We start from the raw sequence: 5,685 nt of genomic DNA on the forward strand, positions 1-5,685 counted from the left end.
AAGGTTTTATTCTGTAAATTGGTTTGATGAGAAATTATCGTTTTTTACAGGATAATTCCATTGTTTAATTGTCTTGAATGTTAAATTACTTTGAATTCTATGTAAAAACACATAAAATACACATAATTGTACTGCATGTAAAATGAAGGCAACTGTCTTTTTTTGTTGCAGTAAAACCTTATATTTAATGTAACTAAATGTAAAACAACAACAAAATAACTGTATTCTGTACTGTTGTAGAATAAAAAGAAATCTTATTATAAAACATCTCTTAAATGTTAAATAAATGTATGCATCTTCACAAAAAATGTAATATATTGCAGAAATACCCAAAAATGATTTTGTGTAAATAAAGTAGCTTTCATAGTAGGCTATATTAAAATAGTTAACTGTAAAATAAATAAAAAACGTAAAATGTATGTAAAAAGCTACGCCACTTGAAATGGAATCCAGCCATACAAGCAGGATTGGAATGAGTCCACAACACTCCTGATTGGTTGATATAAACGTCATCGAAAAAACCTGCCAATGAGAACTATCCGCGCCTTTCAATCCAATTTGAAACTTCCACGTCAGTTTGAGCGGCTCTCCTGTGGAGTTACAGGTGTCTGTATATCTGCTCACGAGTTTATGGACTAATATCGGGATAGTTTTACATCTACACGTTAAATATGGGCATCGGGACGTCAACAGAGAACAGAAGACTTGAGATATGGTGAGTCCTGCAACTTTAATGGAGTTAAACATGTATTTAGATAATCCTTAGTTTGTGAATGTTTAATTCTGTATTTAAGGTTACGTTTCTTCTTCTAGTTCAGTGAGTTTTGAGTGATGAGACATATATTTTAAGGGAATCTGGAATCTCAGCTTTCATATGATACGTTTGTGCAGATAGCATGAAGTAAAAAAGATCGCTTTTGCCAGTTATGTGCTAAAGTAGCGTTAGCCCCGTTAGCTGTTAGACTTGTTTCGTTTAGTTAAAAATGGTTAATATCGTCAGTTAGCTGAGTTTCTTCCCGTTAAGTAAGCATCATTAATAGGTTGTTACATTTTAAGAAGTCCTGAGATGCTGTTTCTTGCAAGATGTCCCACCGGCGGGACAATCGGTGGCTGCTAACGTTAGCTTACAGCTTATTGCAGTGCTGCCGCCACCCTCTCGTCTCCAACGCGGGACGATTATACATAAACGTGCAGCAGGGTGTCACAGTGTTGTCGCCAATCTTATTGTAAAGTTTCACAGCTTTTGTACGGCGGAATCCAGTTTGTTAATGTTCAGTAGCCAACAGCTATCATAGCATAAACTGCTAACCACTAACGTTTGGCTAACTTGCTAGTTAGCTCTGCTCTATATATTACAAGCTAACATGATTAGCTAATGTCACACTGTGTGAACTAAAATAGTTGTTGTATTACTACATCACACATGCTTGGTCTGCTAAAATGATTATTTTTAACAAAATTATCATTAAAGTATCTTTTATTTTTTTTGCATTTGCATCACACTTGGCATAAACTATTTTAGTTCATCAATTAGAACTGGAGAATTAAAATAATGATTTGTGGTAATCAAAAACAATGTATTTAAAGAAACACTAGGAATAACATAAGAAATAATACAGATAATTGTTTACCCATGTTGTGCCTTAGAAGTGTAGTGATACAAACATGATTTTTATTTAAAAAAGTAAGAAAGTTAAAATGAAAATTGGTGTTGATCAAAAACAGGTTAATTGAGGAATTCCTGGAGGTAATTTATTGCAAAGATATTTACAATTTAAACTAATTTGGGTCACTTTTGACGCATGTTGGTTGTATGTTGTGTAACAAAGGGTTACCATGACAGCTGTGATGTTCACTCTTTTGACAGAGCACAGTGGACAGTGAAGACTATGGAACAGAACATGTGATGGCTTTCTGTGGAAAGCTGCTGAAGCCAGCAGGTGACTCCTCATCAGTGTCTCCAGGCAGCACCCAGCTATTCTTCCATCTTGCAGATGAAAATACTTTGATATGTGAGTAATAACTAACTTGTCTCTAACATAATATTGAATGTCAGTGTTTCCCCTAGGTTTACTGCTGATATATTCTTTAAATCCTCTGGAGCAGAGAGAGGAGCTGTGGATTATTGTTATTGATTAATGCATCAGTGTTTCTTAGGGTCAAAAACACTAAACTCAACTTGAAATGAAAGCGTTTAGTTTATTTAATAAAAGAGCTCATGTTCAATGTGAAAAGTGACCGTGGATATAGATTATTTGCAATTTGGTGCTATATATATTTAAAAAAAAAAAATAATAATAATACAAAAATATATATGGGTTAGGGTTAACCCTATCCAGTAGTTAGTTTTAGGGTAAGCACCACTGTTTTTTTATTTTATGTATTCATTTTAAGAGAAAGGGATTTCAGAAACAAGTCGCACAAGTTTGGCTTGAGGTAACATTAACAAAAGGTAACTGTTGTTACCCCTTCTAAACTTATGAAATAATGAGAAAAATATGAACGACTCTTCATAGAGCCATGTCCACACAGCTTTAAAGTCGTAGGAAGCTGAAGCATTACATTCGTGCCAACGGCTAGTTGTCGTTTCTAAGGTATTAGAAAGTTGGTGTTCTGGAAGGTTTAGCATAGGATCAATGCCCTTGGGATGCTCTCAATAACTGTTTTACAATTATTATTTTTGTGTTTTGTGTAACCCTGCTTCAAAGGTCCATCATACAAGATGTAGGGGATCTATTGGCAGCTGCTGATAATAACATCCATCATTATGGTTTACTAATAGTTATCACTTCACTTCTCCCTCCAGCACCTGGACACAGCAGGAACCTACGCCAGGATCCTGTTTGTGGTCTTCAGCTCCGCCTTCAACACCATCATCCCGGCTCTGCTGCAGTACAAGTTCTCCCAGCTGCGCGTGCCCGACTCCACCTGCAGCTGGACTCCCGCACCATCAGCATCGGTTCCCATCAAGGCTGCGTTCTTTCCCCTCTGCTCTTCTCCCTGTACACCAACAGCTGCACATCCAGTCACCAGTCTATCAAGCTCTCTCCATCAGGACCAGAACCTCTCTCCATCAGGACCAGAACCTCTCTCCATCAGGACCAGAACCTCTCGCCACCTCAACAAGGCCCGCTCCCCCCCACTGACACTTTACCTCAGCCACAATGCAGACTCTATGCATTACATAATGGAGATCACAGGATGGTAAATAATGCAATGTTTAAATATTGCTTACTGCACATATTTTATATTCTATAATTTATTGCATTCTATTTCGATGTAAAATACTGCTTTATTTTATTGCTATCTTACTATTTTTATTACAGTGTTCTTAATATAGTTTGCTATCCGTGTACTTTTTTTTAAATTTAATTTTTTTATTTGTATGTATGCACCACGACACCTAGTCAAATTCCTTGTACGTGTGAACCTACCTGGCAATAAACCTGTTACTGATTCTGATCTGTTTGTCCTCTAGGTTGCACTGCCACGTCTACAGTAGCGCAGAATGGACAGAGGAAACATGATTGGCCCTCAAGTTTTTTGCAGCCAACATACATTATCCTACAACTTGGGATAGGAGGGTGAGTGAACAAGCTATCCATTGGTTGGAACCTACCATTGTTAGACATACTAAATCCTGCACACTGCTCCTTCAAATTGACAATGTGAACATATGTCGCCATTTTGTAAATCTTGTTATTTTCTGCAAACTACTTATTAGCTTAAGTTTAGGGAGTGAGGTGTGACTGATGGTGATTCAGAACAGAATTATGCTCTTTGTGAGCCATATAATACCGACTACTGAGTTTGAATCCAACTCCTATAATGCATTTTATGTCTCTTTTCTGCCCTTGTTTCATGTCTCTCTGTAATCCCCTGTTGAAGAATAAAGCATGAACTTAATCTAACAAAAAAGTTTAGGTTGGAATCAGCTGATGGTGAAGCTATAAGAAATAAACCAAAAAAAGACAACCTAATTGGTGAGCTTTAGAGGTGCTCGGGTGCAAATGTTATTACCTGGATAGAGCCAGGCTAGCCGTTTGCTCCTCTTTCCAGTCCAGTCTTTTAGCAAACTGGCTGCTGACTGTAGCTTGTGTTACTGTACAGAGTGAGAGTGATTTTCTTATTATAACAGAAGTTGTATGGGATACACACACTCTCTCTTCCTCACGCTTATTTTTGTAATCTTGTCTTTCAGCTGCTGCTCGGCAGTTCGACCGCAAGCTGACCCACAATGGCTTCAGTGAAACTGTGAAGAAGTGGCTTCGTTATGCTCCAGAGCGCGAGGGAGGCATCCCAAGGAACACAAGTGAAATGAACACAAGTTAAACAAGCGCAAGTCTAACTTAGGGTACCCCACCACACTCTGTGTTTTCCTTGTGCATACAGTACAAAGGTTACCGCCTCATAGACAATACTGTTCTTTCATGGAACATAGACTGTTGTTCTTACTGTCTTCATGGAAGACTTGAAGCTTCAGGCTGTTCTTGTTTGGAGTTGCACCAATGGTTCTTACACACCCTCTTTTTTATGGGGGTATCTTATGTCACTGTATATTTGCACATGCGATGTGTCCTCTGCATTTATTCCACAGCGTTTGGGGAGCAATAACGGGTTAAGAGTCTTGCTCAGGGACGCATTGCTGCCTGTTTTCAAAAAATACATTTGAATATTAAAATCATGTTTTCTGTCATTTTTAGTTTGATTTCACACATTTTGGGAAATATGGTAATTCAAGGTAATTTTGAACAAGCTAATACAACCGTCTGCCAACAATACATGGTGAAGTGTGTGTTTACAAGTTTGGACCACATTCAGTACAGTATTGATGTTGCACTTGTTAATGGTCTGTTAAGATGTAGACCTATATGCAGAAAACTCACTGGTGAAAAACATTCACTTTCTTAATGTGTTACAGTATATGCTTAGAAAAGTTGAATATTTGAAAGTACGTTTTACATTTAGATGATGGTTGAATCAATATTGATTCCTAACACTGATTCAATATAAAATCAACTACAATTTACATGTAGATTCCCATTTGGAAGATGGTTGAATCAATGTTGATTCCTAACATTGATTCAATGTCAAATCAACCAAAAATGTGCGTGTAGATTCCTATTTAGATGATGGTTGAATCAACATTGATTATATGTCAGTTATGGTTGAAAGTCCAACGTTTATTCAACATTAAAACAATTTGCGCTTTCTGTTTAATTTCAATGTCCGGGTTTCAACATGGATTCAATATTTCTGCCTAACCATATTTCAACATTGATTCAATCATATTTTGCTATCTGGGTACCCTCTGGTGCCAACATATGATCGACATTTCGGAATTTAAGTTTGTGAAATTATATTCTGTTAAAAATGTAATGTACTTTGTGTTGAGCGCTATATAGCTAGGCTCATTTCGAATTGTAGCCGACCCTTTGGTAACCGAACAAGCAAGTAGGTCAACATTCTTATAAGCAGTTACATTTCTAACTTTAAATATGAAATCCACTCAGCAATAGACAAGTTCACACCCAGGACATTTTTCTGCAAGTCAACAGTGCTAACCACCCAGGCAGGGTGCCATGAGTGCAGGCAAAGATGACCTCAAGGTGGCTTTTGAGGAAAGACGGGTCAAAAACATCAATAGGTGTGCACAGCACATTTCCTGCCAAACCAGCCATTAGC

The 5,685-nt window shown here is 37.4% G+C and overlaps 1 long non-coding RNA gene across 1 annotated transcript; it reads left to right on the plus strand.

The window, feature by feature from the left end:
• The first annotated feature begins 538 nt into the window (after positions 1-538).
• On the plus strand, positions 539-4,643 carry LOC139434609 (uncharacterized). Its single transcript, XR_011643941.1, has 5 exons — positions 539-715; positions 1,868-2,012; positions 2,807-3,204; positions 3,479-3,584; positions 4,202-4,643. It is a non-coding gene; the product is annotated as an uncharacterized lncRNA (long non-coding RNA).
• Positions 4,644-5,685: the final 1,042 nt, after the last annotated feature.

The sequence above is a fragment of the Pseudochaenichthys georgianus genome, chromosome 10, assembly GCF_902827115.2.
Source record: "Pseudochaenichthys georgianus chromosome 10, fPseGeo1.2, whole genome shotgun sequence".
Lineage (NCBI taxonomy): Eukaryota > Metazoa > Chordata > Actinopteri > Perciformes > Channichthyidae > Pseudochaenichthys > Pseudochaenichthys georgianus.